Raw genomic sequence first — 19771 nt, forward strand, 5'->3', positions numbered from 1 at the left:
AAAGAATTTCAGGGATAAGGACCATCGTGTGTCTATAGAGACAATAAGTGCACAGTGTGAGAAATGTACACACAATTATTCATGGTGAACTGAAGATCCTGAAGATTTGAGTAAAGTTTGTCTCAAAGGTGCTTAGAGAAGATCAGAAAGACGTTGCCATGACAGCAAGGAGATGGTCAAGTTGATCAATTCAGATCCCAAAGTTCTTGATACTCTGGTGACCTGCAGAGTTCTCATAGGAAGCATGCTGTCTCTCCCAAATTCAAGAAGGCCAGACAGAGCAAATACACCCAGAACTTATGATGATCCCTTTTTTAGACAGACAGTCAACAAGGAATACTATGCTGGGGGTTTAAGAGAGTTTAGAAAGAGGTTCTGTCAGAAAAGGTCAGCATTCTTCAAATCGGGTCAGTGGCATTTCCACCAGGACAATGTACCAGTTCACTCCATCCTTGTCACAGACAATTTGACCAAGATGGACATCAAAACAGTTCCTCACCCTCCCTATAGTCCAGACTTCGCTCCCTGTAACTTTTGGTTATTCCCTAAGCTCAAGGAAAACCTTAGAGGTTTTCCTTATGAGACAAGTGAGGAGATGAAAGAGGCTGTAACAAGGGCCATTGACATGCTCACAAAAGAGGACTTCCATGGGTCTTTCCAGAAGTTGTTGGAACGGTACAAGTGCATTGCAGCTCGAGGGGATTACTTCGAAGAGGACTAGAGTTTCATGTGTGTACTATCAATAAAAGTTCCCTTGCAAAAACTATCTGGAAACTTATTAAAGGCACCTAACGCCTGTGGAAGTGTCTTCTGTTTTCCTGCTTTCCAGCTGTCTATAATATGGTTGTCTTCAAGTCCAACGTGAACAAGTTTCTGATGAGACGTTACACTTAAGTTAACAAATTTACCGAACTTCCATTACTATTGATTACTATATTGTCCTTTTGACTACTCTACACTCTTTAACCCTTATCTTTATCCTAGCCCTTGATAAGTGGTGACACCTATGTAAAAAAAATATATATATTTTCAAATAATTATTCACATACATGTTTCATCTTTGCAGAATCTTCAGTGTGGAGATAACTGTTCAGCGAGTCGCACAATTTGAACACTCAGACACGATCACCTTTTAACTCCAAGCCAAATGCTCCAACTGATGAGGCCAGCCTCACCAGCTATGCATAGGAAGAGAAATAAACCCTCTCTCTATATACATATCTATTATAATAAATCCGTTTTCCTGTCTGTTTGATCACAATGATGTCATAACATATGCAATGTGTATGTTATGACGTCATGTATGACGTGATAGCAGATGACATCATGCATGGCAGAGTAGATGACGTGATGTATGATATCATTTAATCTGTTATGTAGGGGATGAGGGATAAAAATGAAAGTAGATTTCTCGGGCAACGCCAGGCAGCCTGCTATTATATAAACATGAATATGACTTTAGTCATTCCTGCCTGTTTGTTTCTTTGTTTACAATATATGTCATATATGACGTCATAAAAGATTATATCATATGTGACATACTGCTTCAACCTGGCAATGCCGGGTATATACAGTTAGTGTGTTTGTATGTGTGTGTGTGTGTGTGTGTGTGTGTGTCTTATATATATATATATATATATATATATATATATATACACACACACACACTAGCAGAGCTACCCGACGTTGCTTGAGCCCATGAAAAAAAACAAAATAGAAAGCTAAAAACTGTATCATATATGTACTAAAACTTTTATCTATCTACCTCTCTGTATTCATCTCTCTATCTTTCCTTTTTTCGCCCACCCCTCTCTCACCCAACTCATTCCTTTCTCTGGACGTATACATAAACAGACAACTCCTTCATACAGATACTTTAAGGAATGAATCTGTATATGGGAATTAACTTAGTGATAGAGTTATTTCACTTTCGAAATGGCTAAAAAACTGCCCTCCCACTCCCTGGTCCTGGCGAAATTTGCATCAATTTAAGGCCAAAGAAGGAATGTGTTTTTCTAAATTTTAGATATTATTCATCCGGAGAAACAAGAAAATACCAATTTCGTGGATATTTGTTCTGTCGTTTTGTTAGTTTTAGCCAGATATACATGCGCAGAGACAACTGCCCTTTATAATAACGATTTGATGGGTGGCATTTTTTAAAAACATGCACAGACCTTTATACAGATTCCTTCAGGAATGAATCCGTATATGGGAATTAACTTAGTGATAAAAGTTATTTTTCTTTCGAAATGGTTAGAAATTGAATGCCACCGAAAGAAGAATGCATACGAGTCTAGACTAATAGGAGCAGAACCAATGATCAGCGGAAGACAACATGTAAAGAAGGATCTCCAAGTCTTTCTTTCTCTTCAAGATACAACTGTAACGTTTTTAAACGGTTTAAAATAAATTTCCGTAACAGACTCAACACAGTGTAGCTGAAAGTCTCGCAAAAACACAGAGGGCAGAAAAAGAATAAAAATTCGACTTGCCTTTTCAGTTTTAAACAAAAGGCATTTATTCTCGGTATTTCCAACAACGAATTGCATCTTGTTCTAAACAGTTCATTTCTAACATCGACATGTCTTTTTAAGACGCTCTCATCACCTACATGTCGCTTGCTGTTATTTTCCGGCCATGACTCAAACAAGTGCTTCCCTGTCGCTTATCCGACCATGTATACCTTTTGTCTCTGTCGTGACGTCACTTCGCACAGCCAGCTTGGTCATTTGCATATGTTAGCTCTCATACGACTGCTGCTGCTAATAACGCTAGCAGCTCTGTTTTACCACATAATGGCAATCGATTAAAAAAGATGTGTGATCCTAAATATTTTCATTTCCTGCACGTGTCCAATGTTAGCAGGACGCACTTCTTTCTTTTTTCTTTCTTTTTTTTTTTTTTAGATCAAACACAAATAATAATCACACATCGTTTTTTATGTTATTTATTATCAGGTGATACCGTGACCAATAGACAATATTAGTTTTTCTATTATCTGTTTCCAAAGGTTATTTATAGCTTATTCATGAGAGTTAGAAGAATAAATAGCTTTTCTTTCTTTTTTTTTCTTTTTTGCTTGACGATAGATTTGTAAGAGACATTTAGGGGATAACTGAAGAAGAATTGTCTAGGATTGTTTTGTTGCTTTGTTTTGTCATTTGCACCCTCGAATCTTTCTGAATTGCTTTGTCTGTCAGTCACTCTGAACTGGCGAGTTCAGATCATAATGCTTAGAATATAAAGGTCATATACCAGAAGAAACATGGCTATTTTCCAAATTTTTTTTTTTTAGATGGTGGCACACTATTGAGATCTTTAAATTCTCACGGTTCACCTATCACACATGTTGGGGACAGGATGGTCTGCAGTGTGATAGACGACCCCGTCCCCATGTGTGTAATGGTGGATGTATTTAATAGTAGAGGAATTGAAAAGACAAAAGGTCGCATAATGAGGACGAAAACATACCGTTATATATCAGTGAAAAAAATGCAATTTATTTACATAAATATACATGAAGGAGTGATAGAAAGAATAAGAGTTCGTTGAAAGATGAGTAACGTTAGTTGCGGTTGACTGGCTAGTCAGGAACGTGGTGGTGGCTCATGGCCCCACCAGAGCGGTGTTTGTCACATCTTGACTGCTTGAAAGTCCAGCGCAAAAAAGGAAGAAATATGGGGAACAGGAAGTGACGTAGCTAGGTCGCTCTTCTGAGTTAAAGGGCGACAATCGAGTTAGGCTGAGAGTTTTCAACTCCCCCCCCCCCACACACACAACAAAAAAACAATATTTTCTATCCATCAAACCTTTTTATATAATAAAATAATAAAGTTTAGCTTGAAAGGTTAGTAGTAGTTGTAGGTGTAGTAATTGTACGGTGTCTTTTAGTTTAACTTTAAACAATTGCTCTATTAGACAACATTTGGCTACAGATAACACACAGTGAAGAAGAAATCTGTGCATCTCCAATCCAGTGAAATCCAAATTTACAGTAATCATCACTATACGACTGGTAAAACTTTTGTTGTTCTGAATAAAGTTATAGAATTATTAGTGTTATCATCACCTTTTCTTTTAAGAAATTCATCCATAATTAAAGGTGAATTAAATTTAACACTGAACAAAATAATAAATCAAAGATATTTATCATATTCAATCATGCTTTTTGTTTATTTATCCAATTCAAACCTTAATTTGCATACAACACCTAAATCTTAGATAAGAAATACCTACAAAGTGTTTGTTAATATTGTAAACGATATTAAATGATATAAAACATAATAACAAAGCCTACGAATGTTTATTGTTATGGAAAATTGAAAATATCTAACACTTTAAAAGGGTTAATATAACATTTTATTTTCTCTTTTTATCCTTTAAGCCTCAATATCACGTTAAGTAATAATGTGTGAGTTAGTATTTATTAATAAAAAGAACTCTGTTTATAACGATATGCAAACTTTTTCACCCTATAACAACTTGTAACTTCCACTATAATCCCTTTGCGGCACACCAGTATTCATTCCACAGCACACTGATGCGCTATGATACAGTAGTTGGGAACTACTGATCTACAGTGACACATGCAATTATACAAAACAAGGCAAAATACATGGCTTCTTCTACTTAGCCTAACCGGATGACCATCTTCGTGATCGCACCAATAAAACAAGAGAAAACAAGTACTTGATGTAAATCAGTTGAGCTGTGTGTGTGTGTGTGTGTGTGTGTGTGTGTGTGTGTGTGTGTGTGTGATAATGTCATGTAGCATAGAAAAAGGAACCCTAAATATTGTCCATTGTTAGCTGTCAGCGATTTTCTTCTCGGCTTGATCTACTCTTGCCCAGCTTTGACTCCGATCTTCCTGATCTCTCTTGGGAGACATCTGAGTCGCCAATATTCCCAAACTGGACACTGTCCTCAACTATTGCACAATCAAGACTCTGTCATAAACTGTCGCAAAACTAACTCTAAATATATTGACTTCTATTGTCTGGTCCTTTGTCCAAATCATTGCTAAACCTTGATTAACAATCCTATTTCAGCTTTACCTTGGTGAACAACTTCCTATAGATTGTCTTTCTATTAAGCTCACTTCCTATATCTTTGTTTTGATGATAAACTTATTTCCTCTTTTTGTTATATTTTTCCATCTTTTTTTTTTTTTTTTACTTCCTAACACTTTGGTGGAGACGGGCGTCGATAGTATCACAGGATCAAAGGGAGCTAACTCCTTCTGTTTCAGATGGAGTTGCTTTGCATCACTCTATGTGTTACCTTCTTGTAAATAAAATGTCTACACTAAGTCGACTGTAAATATCCTCATTTTTTTTTCTATTACTTTTCATCATCAATATGTTACACGCATGCACACACATTCGTCTTTGGGTATAATCTTCTGCAAGGTATTAATAGTTATGATATGCTAGCACCCCTATTCATAACAATTTTATTTATTTATTTTTACATGCAATTGCCATGGTAACTGATACACAAATATAACCTTTTTATTTTTTTAAATTAAATGGGGAATAATGATTATTTGATTCTAATAAATTAAGTAAAGCCTAAAAAAATGCAGTCATAATAAACTATTTTTTTTATCATAGATTACTAATAATTACCAATTCCATACTAAATTCTCGATTCCGATTATTTATAAATTTTTAAATGTTTAAATATAGAGTTGTTATTTAAGGAAACGCGTGACTTACCTGACTAGCACGTGTGCATGATTCAAAGGGTCGGTCGTGGAACGAAATGAAAGCGAAAGAAAGAAAAACTAAAATGGCTAGATAGTTTGTTTTATAATGAATAATCACGTGACTGTGAAGGTTTATACAAATGAGGCTGGTCTATAAAAGCGGACGTGAAGCGAGCATTAGGCGAGTTGAGAGAAGGCATGTTACTTATGTAGACGTGTGGGAGTCAGCTGGAAAGATTGTTGCGTTTGAAAGTCGGAAGTTTTGACAACAGTGTCAAATTTAACTGAGAAATTGGTGATTTGAAGTGCCGAATAAATAACACTTGTGTCATTTAATTATACCCCAATTACCGTAAAAAACGCACGTTAAATTTGCAGGTCTTTTCTCAAACGTTAAAAAAAAACACTTAGTCTACAGATTTTAGTTTTACTGGTTGTTTCAAAAAGATGGATATTTATTATTTTAAGATTACTACTAACAGTGGAAGATTTTGTTTTAAACAAAATCAAGTACAATAGAAAATTAAAAGAATCGTTTTTGCCATTGGAAAACAGGCACAAATTTTTCTGATTCCAATACCCCCAAAAGTTCCAATTTTTCAGATTCACGGTTCCAATTCCGATTAATCATCCCAAACACTAGATCTTAAACAGAAAATATTTATAAAAGTGAAGTTTTTTTCTCCTCAGTGTCAGTGTTTTTTAAACTTGAATTGAAAGTTTAGAAAACCATTACAATGCAGAATTTAAAAAATAAATAAAACATTTATTTGCTTAAAAGTCAATTAAGTTTCAGTGACATACGATCATCATCAGGATTAGAATAAGTTTGTGTTTTTCTTTTCTTGCAGCATGGTGTGACTAGGAAAGAAATGTCTGTGTGATCTCTTCATTTTTCAAAAGTTCAAAATCAGAAGTAATGCTTAGCTCACAAAATAAAAAAATTCAAAATTTTGTGTTGCGCTCACTTTTTAAACTTAGAAATTTCAATGCAAATTTAAACAATGCCTCCATCGAAGAGAAAAAAAACCTTTACTATTTCATCTCACGCGAGTCAAACGATCCTTCTGATTTTGAATATTTGAAAAATCACCGTTGAAGATCACACAGACTTTACTTTGCTAGTGATATCATGCCGCGAGGAAAGAAAAAGAAAAGACCAAACTGGTTCTATTCTTAATGATGGCGTTGTATTGTCGAAACTTAGTTGATTTTAAACAAATAAATATTTGTCCATTTTTTAAAAATTCTGCTTTGTACTGGCGTTACTAAACTTAGGAATTTCAATTCATTTATAAAAGTGCACAATTAACCACTTTGTTTTATCCGTAAATGTAAAAAATAAAGTTTTAAAATAATTTATAAAAAGTATTTATATTTAATTTTAACTAAATACTGATGGTTATTTTTATCATCTTCTATAATATAAATCTCACCTGTCTGTTTAAATGTATGTATGTATGTATGTATGTATGTCTGTATGTATATTTTGTATACTTGGGTAGCACATTAAGTATGTTCGGTGCCCTGGATGATGAGGTATCATTACGGATCACTAGGGCAAGTGATGCCTTTGGAAAGTTGGACAAGCGTTTGTGGAGTTGTCACGGGATCTCGCTGCCAACAAAGATTAAGGTTTATGCCGCATGCGTTCTCTCTACACTTCTCTATGCCTGTGAAACTTGGACAACATTCAGGAAGCATTTGAGACATCTCTTGCGGTTTCACCAGATGTGCCTACAGCGAATCTTAGGTGTGGGCTGGCAAATGTATGTCAGTGATGTTGAGGTTCTTGAACGGACCCAATGTCTAAGCATTGAAGCTGTCATTATCAAACATAGACTGAGATGGAGTGGGCATGTGGTGAGGATGTCAGACAGTCGACTTCCCAAACAACTCCTTTATGGCGAGCTTGCCGAGGGAAGATGTCTGGCTCAAAAGCCTAAAATGAGATACAAAATTGTTTGAGGTCCATCTTGAAAAAATATGAGATGAATCAGAGAACCTGGGAGAGTCTTGCTTTGGATCGTGAAAAGTGGAGAAGGACCTTGCGGGGAGGTGTGGGCAAGTTTGAGGCTGATCGAACCCAGTATGAGCAACTGAAACGTGATATCCGGAAAGGGAAAGTGCAAGAAGTAGTGGATGGGCTGGGGCGCCAAATCGGTCTGGAGTTTGAGGTGTGCGGGAGATTATGTCTGAGCAGAGCTGGGCTGATAAGCCACCAGACTACTCATCAGCGCAGTGGGCCACAAAACAGTCTTGTGTTGCCAGATCTAACTTGTGTCAACTGTGGGCAGACGTGCAAAACAGCAGGTGGTCTAAAGCGGCATTTGAATATACATAGTAGTGACCATCAAGAACGTGCTGCTAGTGGCGCACATGTCTGCACAATGTGTGCCAAAGAATGCCAGAGTTTGGCAGGGCTTAAAAGCCACCTTCGTGTGGCCCACCACTGATTTGTTTTTATGTCTCTGTATATATATTTTTTATGTGTACTATATCAAGTAATGGCCATATTCGAAAACGAATTTGTTGCCATCATGTATAAATGTATGTCTGCCTAAAACATTCGCCAGAGGCGGCGGATTTTCACGAGATCAGTATCCTTTTGGAGCTCGACCCTTCGGACGACAAATATAAAAAAAATGGCCAAAAGTATTAATTCCTTCACCCTCAACTGGGCAGTATTATACAGGGAGGGTAGTTTTTTTTCGCTGACATTTTTTGCAAGTCATTCAAAATTTGCGTAAATGACGTCGCATAAAAGGTGGTATTGTAGTGACTGAGATGATTCGAGTGAAGAGTAGGATAGTAATTTTTATCACTTTTAAGACCCCCTCCATTTCCCCCATACTTTTGATGGACTTTTGCCTGATGTTTTCTAAATGTAAATTTAAAAAATATTCTTTGCAAATAAATAATTCAAAATTTAGTATGTGTTTAGCGTTTGATCGGAGGTGAAGAGATTGAATAAAGGGTTCCATTTGAGATTCTATGTAGATTCCCGAGCTTGGCACGATACACCTGAAGAAGGTCGGAAGTTACATGGGCTAAAACGTTGTGTGAATAACGCTAAATATTAGAACAGTAGTCCGAATAATTCAAATAATACAAATTTTCAATCCTCATCTAAAAAATTGAGAAACATAATTATCAAAACATAGTTTGTTTATGAATTTTGGAAATGCAATTTCGTGTTAGGATTTGGGTTATGATTAGTATTTAAAGAGACAATATGGCCGTTTTTCTCTCTACACAACGTGGACGAACTAACAACCATCTTGTACTGTCTCAGTTTACACTTTCTAACTTACGTTAACTTAATTGGTTCCAAAAATATATTACTCTATTATATTATAAGATTAACTCTAATTAGATAGCAGGTTTAGTTTTTAACACCTTCCTTGCCAATAACTTCCTGTGCAATGAAGAAAGATATCAAAATATTACATTCTGTATTTAGAAATCCCATTAATTATTTTGAAGGTCACAATTACACCCTTCTCATTCTTTCTAGTAATAAGAAACATGAAAACATTTGGAAAGCAGATCCTTTGTATTTTTTCACAATTTAATTCCTATTTGCTACTTGAAATCATGAAAAACGAAACTAATTGATGAGAAAAACAAACAAAAAAAAACTAATCCATCAAAAGACAAAATTAATTAAATTAAAAAATAGAAATCACTAAATCTCTCTCTTTTTTTAAAATGAAAATCGCTCTATTATTTGGGTTATTAACACCACTGTTCTCAAGTGTTACTCACACAACGTTTCAGTCGATGTAACCTCTGGCCTTCTTCAGGTGTATTTTGTTCAACTTCAGAATCTTTCTGTCACACTCATGAATCTGTTCCGTTCGAAATTTCATGTTCTAGTTAACCAATCAGATTCTTTTTTATTTTCACTCCTATTTCCACCAGTTAATAGTTGTGCTTTTATCAGACAAAGACTTGTATTTCATCTTTTTTTTTTATTTTTGGAGAAAAGTGTATATTTCTAATAAAAAATAATAAAAAAAAAAATAATTGTTGAAATTGTAATAGTAAAAGATTTCCACTCTCTTCTCTTCTCATTTTTCTTTCTTTTCTTTCCTTTGATCCTATGCATACAATGTCTGACTGCTTGATTTACTGAAAGCAGGAGAGAGACGTAGCTAGAGGAAAATTATTTTATGTGCGTGTATATCTAAAAATATATCAGAGAGAGAGAACGGAACAACATGTTTTAATTGTTGTCAGTTTGCTGAAGGTCAATTCTTCCTTCTTTGTCAGAAACAGCACTCATAGATGGACTCGCCCCATCGATTTCAATGTATGAGCTTCCGCCACAACTAAGTTGCTCGGAAATCCACACAGATGGTTTGTTTATAGTGGTGAAGACTTTGTAGAACTAACCACACTTTTTGGTATTACTGCTAACCTTTGTCGGTGCAGATGACTGCTACAGGACAGAGTATACAGTAGACCGTAGGTTTTTACATCAGAATTTCCTTCGCTTAGATGCATGTCTTAATGAAGACTGGGGGTGAACCTCTCTCAGTGAATGCACCCCCAGATACCAACCTGGAAATTTCTATGACTTAGTGTGGTACATACAGCACCCAGCCTTCCCAAATGGTCACTCATCTGGTACTGGCCAGGCTCAACGTTGCTTAACTTCAGTGATCTGGCGAGAACCGGTGTGTCAATGTGATTGTGCCGTATATTTAGAATATGAGGACTAAAGGACAAAAAATTTAATAATTCGATTCATGACAGAATCTTCATCAGGAAAAGAAAAAACTGGATTTTCCTTATGAAGGTTCGGGTTTGTATTACTGTACACATAGATTCGAAAACGTTGTCAAAAAACAAATATATAACAAATAAATGTTATCAAAGGCAAGATAAGTTACTTTTCTGCCAAACTGGATATAGTTTTTGTGTTTTTATTCAATGTAACATATTTATTTATTATTATGTTTTTGTCATTTGCACCCTCGAATCTTTCTGAATTGCTCTGTCTGTCAGTCACTCTGAACTGGCGAGTTCAGATCATAATGCTTAGAATATAAAGGTCATATACCAGAAGAAACATGGCTATTTTCCAAAATTTTTTTTTTTAGATGGTGGCACACTATTGAGATCTTTAAATTCTCACGGCTCACCTATCATACATGTTGGGGACAGGATGGTCTGCAGTGTGATAGACGACCCCGTCCCCATGTGTGTAATGGTGGATGTATTTAATGGTAGAGGAATTGAAAAGACAAAAGGTCGCATAATGAGGACGAAAACATACCGTTATATATCAGTGAAAAAAATGCAATTTATTTACATAAATATACATGAAGGAGTGATAGAAAGAATAAGAGTTCATTGAAAGATGAGTAACGTTAGTTGCGGTTGACTGGCTAGTCAGGAACGTGGTGGTGGCTCATGGCCCCACCAGAGCGGTGTTTGTCACATCTTGACTGCTTGAAAGTCCAGCGCAAAAAAGGAAGAAATATGGGGAACAGGAAGTGACATAGCTAGGTCGCTCTTCTGAGTTAAAGGGCAACAATCGAGTTAGGCTGAGAGTTTTCAACTCCCCCCCCCACACACAATAAAAAACAATATTTTCTATCCATCAAACCTTTTTATGTAATAAAATAATAAAGTTCAGTTTGAAAGGTTAGTAGTAGTTGTAGGTGTAGTAATTGTACGGTGTCTTTTAGTTTAACTTTAAACAATTGCTCTATTAGACAACATTTGGCTACAGATAACACACAGTGAAGAAGAAATCTGTGCATCTCCAATCCAGTGAAATCCAAATTTACAGTAATCATCACTGTACGACTGGTAAAACTTTTGTTGTTCTAAATAAAGTTATAGAATTATTAGTGTTATCATCACCTTTTCTTTTAAGAAATTCATCCATAATTAAAGGTGAATTAAATTTAACACTGAACAAAATAATAAATCAAAGATGTTTATCATATTCAATCATGTTTTTTGTTTATTTATCCAATTCAAACCTTAATTTGCATACAACACCTAAATCTTAGATAAGAAATACCTACAAAGAGTTTGTAAATATTGTAAACGATATTAAATGATATAAAACATAATAACAAAGCTTACGAATGTTTATTGTTATGGAAAATTGAAAATATCTAACACTTTAAAAGGGTTAATATAACATTTTATTTTCTCTTTTTATCCTTTAAGCCTCAGTATCACGTTAAGTAATAATGTGTGAGTTAGTATTTATTAATAAAAAGAACTCTGTTTATAACGATATGCAAACTTTTTCACCCTATAACAACTTGTAACTTCCACTATAATCCCTTTGCAGCACACCAGTATTCATTCCACAGCACACTGATGCACCATGATACAGTAGTTGGGAACTACTGATCTACAGTGACACATGCAATTATACAAAAGCAAGGCAAAATACATGGCTTCTTCTACTTAGCCTAACCGGATGACCATCTTCGAGATCGCACCAATAAAACAAGAGAAAACAAGTACTTGATGTAAATCAGTTGAGCTGTGTGTGTGTGTGTGTGTGTGTGTGTGTGTGTGTGTGTGTGTGTGTGTGTGTGATAATGTCACGTAGCATAGAAAAAGGAACCCTAAATATTGTCCATTGTTAGCTGTCAGCGATTTTCTTCTCGGCTTGATCTACTCTTGCCCAGCTTTGACTCCGATCTTCCTGATCTCTCTTGGGAGACATCTGAGTCGCCAATATTCCCAAACTGGACACTGTCCTCAACTATTGCAAAATCAAGACTCTGTCATAAACTGTCGCAAAACTAACTCTAAATATATTTACTTCTATTGTCTGGTCCTTTGTCCAAATCATTGCTAAACCTTGATTAACAATCCTATTTCAGCTTTACCTTGGTGAACAACTTCCTATAGATTGTCTTTCTATTAAGCTCACTTCCTATACCTTTGTTTTGATGATAAACTTATTTCCTCTTTTTGTTATATTTTTCCATCTTTTTTTTTTTTTTTTTTACTTCCTAACACTTTGGTGGAGACGGGCGTCGATAGTATCACAGGATCAAAGGGAGCTAACTCCTTCTGCTTCAGATGGAGTTGCTTTGCATCACTCTATGTGTTACCTTCTTGTAAATAAAATGTCTACACTAAGTCGACTGTAAATATCCTCATTTTTTTTTCTATTACTTTTCATCATCAATATGTTACACGCATGCACACACATTCGTCTTTGGGTATAATCTTCTGCAAGGTATTAATAGTTATGATATGCTAGCACCCCTATTCATAACAATTTTATTTATTTATTTTTACATGCAATTGCCATGGTAACTGATACACAAACATAACATTTTTATTTTTTTAAATTAAATGGGGAATAATGATTATTTGATTCTAATAAATTAAGTAAAGCCTAAAAAAAATGCAGTCATAATAAACTATTTTTTTTATCATAGATTACTAATAATTACCAATTCCATACTAAATTCCCGATTCCGATTATTTATAAATTTTTAAATGTTTAAATATAGAGTTGTTATTTAAGGAAACGTGTGACTTACCTGACTAGCACGTGTGCATGATTCAAAGGGTCGGTCGTGGAACGAAATGAAAGCGAAAGAAAGAAAAACTAAAATGGCTAGCTAGTTTGTTTTATAATGAATAATCACGTGACTGTGAAGGTTTATGCAAATGAGGCTGGTCTATAAAAGCGGACGTGAAGCGAGCATTAGGCGAGTTGAGAGAAGGCATGTTACTTATGTAGACGTGTGGAAGTCAGCTGGAAAGATTGTTGCGTTTGGAAGTCGGAAGTTTTGACAACAGTGTCAAATTTAACTGAGAAATTGGTGATTTGAAGTGCCGAATAAATAACACTTGTGTCATTTAATTATACCCCAATTACCGTAAAAAACGCACGTTAAATTTGCAGGTCTTTTCTCAAACGTTAAAAAAAAACACTTAGTCTACAGATTTTAGTTTTACTGGTTGTTTCAAATAGATGGATATTTATTATTTTAAGATTACTACTAACAGTGGAAGATTTTGTTTTAAACAAAATCAAGTACAATAGAAAATTAAAAGAATCGTTTTTGCCATTGGAAAACAGGCACAAATTTTTCTGATTCCAATACCCCCAAAAGTTCCAATTTTTCAGATTCACGATTCCAATTCCGATTAATCATCCCAAACACTAGATCTTAAACAGAAAATATTTATAAAAGTGAAGTTTTTTTCTCCTCAGTGTCAGTGTTTTTTAAACTTGAATTGAAAGTTTAGAAAACCATTACAATGCAGAATTTAAAAAATAAATAAAACATTTATTTGCTTAAAAGTCAATTAAGTTTCAGTGACATACGATCATCATCAGGATTAGAATAAGTTTGTGTTTTTCTTTTCTTGCAGCATGGTGTGACTAGGAAAGAAATGTCTGTGTGATCTCTTCATTTTTCAAAAGTTCAAAATCAGAAGTAATGCTTAGCTCACAAAATAAAAAAATTCAAAATTTTGTGTTGCGCTCACTTTTTAAACTTAGAAATTTCAATGCAAATTTAAACAATGCCTCCATCGAAGAGAAAAAAAACCTTTACTATTTCATCTCACGCGAGTCAAACGATCCTTCTGATTTTGAATATTTGAAAAATCACCGTTGAAGATCACACAGACTTTACTTTGCTAGTGATATCATGCCGCGAGGAAAGAAAAAGAAAAGACCAAACTGGTTCTATTCTTAATGATGGCGTTGTATTGTCGAAACTTAGTTGATTTTAAACAAATAAATATTTGTCCATTTTTTAAAAATTCTGCTTTGTACTGGCGTTACTAAACTTAGGAATTTCAATTCATTTATAAAAGTGCACAATTAACCACTTTATTTTATCCGTAAATGTAAAAAATAAAGTTTTAAAATAATTTATAAAAAGTATTTATATTTAATTTTAACTAAATACTGATGGTTATTTTTATCATCTTCTATAATATAAATCTCACCTGTCTGTTTAAATGTATGTATGTATGTATGTATGTATATTTTGTATACTTGGGTAGCACATTAAGTATGTCCGGTGCCCTGGATGATGAGGTATCATTACGGATCACTAGGGCAAGTGATGCCTTTGGAAAGTTGGACAAGCGTTTGTGGAGTTGTCATGGGATCTTGCTGCCAACAAAAATCAAGGTTTATGTCGCATGCGTTCTCTCTGTTCTTCTCTATGCCTGTGAAACTTGGACAACATACAGGAAACATTTGAGACGTCTCGAGTGGTTTCACCAGATGTGCCTATGGCGAATCTTAGGTGTGGGCTGGCAAATGTATGTCAGTGATGTTGAGGTTCTTGAACGGACCCAATGTCTAAGCATTGAAGCTGTCATTATCAAACATAGACTGAGATGGAGTGGGCATGTGGTGAGAATGTCAGACAGTCGACTTCTCAAACAACTCCTTTATGGCGAGCTTGCCGAGGGAAGATGTCTGGCTCAAAAGCCTAAAATGAGATACAAAATTGTTTGAGGTCCATCTTGAAAAAATATGAGATGAATCAGAGAACCTGGGAGAGTCTTGGTTTGGATCGTAAAAAGTGGAGAAGGACCTTGCGGGAAGGTGTGGGCAAGTTTGAGGCTGATCGAACCCAGTATGAGCAACTGAAACGTGATATCCGGAAAGGGAAAGTGCAAGAAGTAGTGGATGGGCTGGGGCGCCAAATCGGTCTGGAGTTTGAGGTGTGCGGGAGATTATGTCTGAGCAAAGCTGGGCTGATAAGCCACCCACTACTCATCAGTGCAGTGGGCCACAAAACAGTCTTGTGTTGCCAGATCTAACCTGTGTCAACTGTGGGCAGACGTGCAAAACAGCAGGTGGTCTAAAGCAGCATTTGAATATACATAGTAGTGACCATCAAGAACGTGCTGCTAGTGGCGCACATGTCTGCACAATGTGTGCCAAAGAATGCCAGAGTTTGGCAGGGCTTAAAAGCCACCTTCGTGTGGCCCACCACTGATTTGTTTTTATGTCTCTGTATATATATTTTTTTATGTATACTATATCAAGTAATGGCCATATTCGAAAACGAATTTGTTGCCATCATGTATAAATGTATCTCTGCTTAAAACATTCGCCAGAGGCGGCGGATTTTCACGAGATCAGTATCCTTTTGGAGCTCGACCCTTCGGACGACAAATATAAAAAAAATGGCCAAAAGTATTAATTCCTTCACCCTCAACTGGGCAATATTATACAGGGAGGGTAGTTTTTTTTTTGCTGACATTTTTTGCAAGTCATTCAAAATTTGCGTAAATGACGTCGCATAAAAGGTGGTATTGTAGTGACTGAGATGATTCGAGTGAAGAGTAGGATAGTAATTTTTATCACTTTTAAGACCCCCTCCATTTCCCCCATACTTTTGATGGACTTTTGCCTGATGTTTTCTAAATGTAAATTTAAAAAATATTCTTTGCAAATAAATAATTCAAAATTTAGTAGGTGTTTAGCGTTTGATCGGAGGTGAAGAGATTGAATAAAGGGTTCCATTTGAGATTCTATGTAGATTCCCGAGCTTGGCACGATACACCTGAAGAAGGTCGGAAGTTACATGGGCTAAAACGTTGTGTGAATAACGCTAAATATTAGAACAGTAGTCCGAATAATTCAAATAATACAAATTTTCAATCCTCATCTAAAAAATTGAGAAACATAATTATCAAAACATAGTTTGTTTATGAATTTTGGAAATGCAATTTCGTGTTAGGATTTGGGTTATGATTAGTATTTAAAGAGACAATATGGCCGTTTTTCTCTCTACACAACGTGGACGAACTAACAACCATCTTGTACTGTCTCAGTTTACACTTTCTAACTTACGTGAACTTAATTGGTTCCAAAAATATATTACTCTATTATAAGATTAACTCTAATTAGATAGCAGGTATAGTTTTTAACACCTTCCTTGCCAATAACTTCCTGTGCAATGAAGAAAGATATCAAAATATTACATTCTGTATTTAGAAATCCCATTAATTATTTTGAAGGTTACAATTACACCCTTCTCATTCTTTCTAGTAATAAGAAACATGAAAACATTTGGAAAGCAGATCCTTTGTATTTTTTCACAATTTAATTCCTATTTACTACTTGAAATCATGAAAAACGAAACTAATTGATGAGAAAAAAAAACAAAAAAACTAATCCATCAAAAGACAAAATTAATTAAATTAAAAAATAGAAATCACTAAATCTCTCTCTTTTTTTAAAATGAAAATCGCTCTATCATTTGGGTTATTAACACCACTGTTCTCAAGTGTTACTCACACAACGTTTCAGTCGATGTAACCTCTGGCCTTCTTCAGGTGTATTTTGTTCAACTTCGGATCTTTCTGTCACACTCATGAATCTGTTCTGTTCGAAATTTCATGTTCTAGTTAACCAATCAGATTCTTTGTTATTTTCACTCCTATTTCCACCAGTTAATAGTTGTGCTTTTATCAGACAAAGACTTGTATTTCATCTTTTTTTTATTTTTGGAGAAAAGTGTATATTTCTAATAAAAAATAATAAAAAAAAAAATAATTGTTGAAATTGTAATAGTAAAAGATTTCCACTCTCTTCTCTTCTCATTTTTCTTTCTTTTCTTTCCTTTGATCCTGTGCATGCAATGTCTGACTGCTTGATTTACTGAAAGCAGGAGAGAGACGTAGCTAGAGGAAAATTATTTTATGTGCGTTATTATCTAAAAATATATCAGAGGGAGAGAACGGGACAACATGTTTTAATTGTTGTCAGTTTGCTGAAGGTCAATTCTTCCTTCTTTGTCAGAAACAGCACTCATAGATGGACTCGCCCCATCGATTTCAATATATGAGCTTCCGCCACAACAACTAAGTTGCTCGGAAATCCACACAGATGATTTGTTTATAGTGGTGAAGACTTTGTAGAACTAACCACACTTTTTGGTATTACTGCTAACCTTTGTCGGTGCAGATGACTGCTACAGGACAGAGTATACAGTAGACCGTAGGTTTTTACATCAGAATTTTCTTCGCTTAGATGCATGTCTTAATGAAGACTGGAGGTGAACCTCTCTCAGTGAATTAATGCACCCCCAGATACCAACCTGGAAATTTCTATGACTTAGTGTGGTACATACAGCGCCCAGCCTTCCCAAATGGTCACTCATCTGGTACTGGCCAGGCTCAACGTTGCTTAACTTCAGTGATCTGGCGAGAACCGGTGTGTCAATGTGATTGTGTCGTATATTAAGAATATGAGGACTAAAGGACAAAATAAAGAAAGCATGAGTTATGAGGCTGCCGAAAGTAAACCCAAGATCCACTTCCTCCTCTCTTTATTTCTAGTGCATAAAATAACATTTTATTGTATAAGAAATCAACACTTCTATAATCTACTTTAACTCTGTAATTCTTCTTTTTTGCGTGTCTTTGAAACATGGTCATAGGATAGCTTAAGAGTGCTTTTTTTTTTTTACACGGTTCCTCACATTTGTGTTGTACTCTGCAAGATTTTTCAAGCTACACTGATGGTCGGGTTAGTTTGGTAGCCCCATCTAGCCATCGTATAGCTACAGGCAGTCAGTAATCAAGTGGAGGGTATTGTTCAATGCTGGGTCTAAATTGGTAACAAAACTTCATATTCCCAGATGCAGACAGTGAAAAACAGCTGCATCTCACTGTTCGGATAGAAATTGGTCTAATTTAGGTAAATAGCAAAAATCCACCAAAATTATAAACGGCGAGAAACGCAAATGACCAGTAATTTGTACCGAGAATTGTTTCTGTTTTTATATTTATCTTTTGTTTCAGTCAGAATTGTGAGGGAAATATTTTTTTTTTTACATAAAGTAATTGGGTCTACTTTAGAAAGAGTTTGTTGTTCCAACACCATATAATTTCGAGAGAGAGAGAGAGAGAGAGAGAGAGAGAGAGAGAGAGAGAGAGAGAGAGAGAGAGAGAGATCGAGATCCTATTTTGTTTGTCTGATCTAGCAAATCACCTCTCCTCCCCTTTTATACACAGATGGATAAAAAATATGCAAGAAAAACGATCGATAAATATCGATATTTCTCCCGCTGCCACTTATCGCTTTTGTTGTCGGCAGCAGCAGACACTTGTTGTCTTAAATTACTCTCAAAGAACAGGGGGGAAACGAAAAAGTTAAAACGTCTTTAAAAAAAAGTGCGATGAGAAGGGAGTAAAAAAAAAAAAAAAAAAAGAAAAGACAAAATGAATCCCTGAGTATTATTCATATTAAATACCCATCTTGTCAGAATCAAGTATCGATATGTCAGACGAATTGCTATTTGGGTCTGACTTTGAAAATCTGATGAAATAAATTTATACGTTAGATTTGCAAGTTGAAGAAATAAATAACCCAGCTTTATAACAAAAATATAAGCGGTTAATACCAGCAGAAAAATGAAGAGAAAAAAAAGAATACAAAAACAAACCAGTCTTCTTTGAATAAGGTGTTTTACGCTGAAAGTTTCAGAAAAAAATAATTTTCAGGGTGCTGTATCCAGATTGTCTAAATCAAGTATGGATCTGTCAGACAAATTACTGTCTAGGTCTGACTTTGAAAATCTGACACAATAATTTTATATGTTAGATATTCAGGTTGTTGCTAACAAGGAAGTGAATATATCGCAACTTTATCACAAAAATAAAAGTCTTTCTTTATTATTTTGCATTTTTATGAATTCAAGTTTTTTTTTGTATATTTTAAACGATTTTGTAGCCAGACATGTTCAGTTTAAGGCCGGATCAGTGGCTGAGAAGTTAATTTCAGACACGGATATACTAGATTGTGGTCAACACTGAATTCATCTCTTCGCATTTTCTGTTCTGCATGTATACCTTATTTCTTATAAATGGGATACTAACCCACACATAGTGTGATTCAGAATGTTGTCTCCTGATATGTTACTCATCCTAGAATTGATTTGGGATGTGACTTTCAAATGTTTTAGTCATCTTTAGAATCAGCTGTTTACTCCTCAACTCACTGAAGTCAAATTTTGACGTCCTCTGAAACATCTAATGTTTGTTTCATCCAATTTTGGATCAGGGCCATTCAGCATTTTA

The 19771-nt window shown here is 35.2% G+C and overlaps 1 protein-coding gene across 5 annotated transcripts in view; it reads right to left on the bottom strand.

Moving 5' to 3' along the window:
- The window catches only part of LOC145286229 (protein SLC31A2-like), a 229992-nt gene that overhangs the window by 79570 nt on the left and 130651 nt on the right, over positions 1–19771 (bottom strand). The window contains exon 1 of one of the 5 annotated variants that reach the window (XM_080135049.1): positions 5721–5739. The exons of the other annotated variants lie outside the window; for them this stretch is intronic. The gene's annotated coding sequence lies outside the window, so the exon portion shown is untranslated. Of the gene's footprint in view, positions 1–5720; positions 5740–19771 lie in introns of those variants that run through there. 5 annotated transcript variants of the gene reach the window in all.

This window comes from Euprymna scolopes, chromosome 10, assembly GCF_053919585.1.
Source record: "Euprymna scolopes isolate OS-2025 chromosome 10, ASM5391958v1, whole genome shotgun sequence".
NCBI lineage: Eukaryota > Metazoa > Mollusca > Cephalopoda > Sepiida > Sepiolidae > Euprymna > Euprymna scolopes.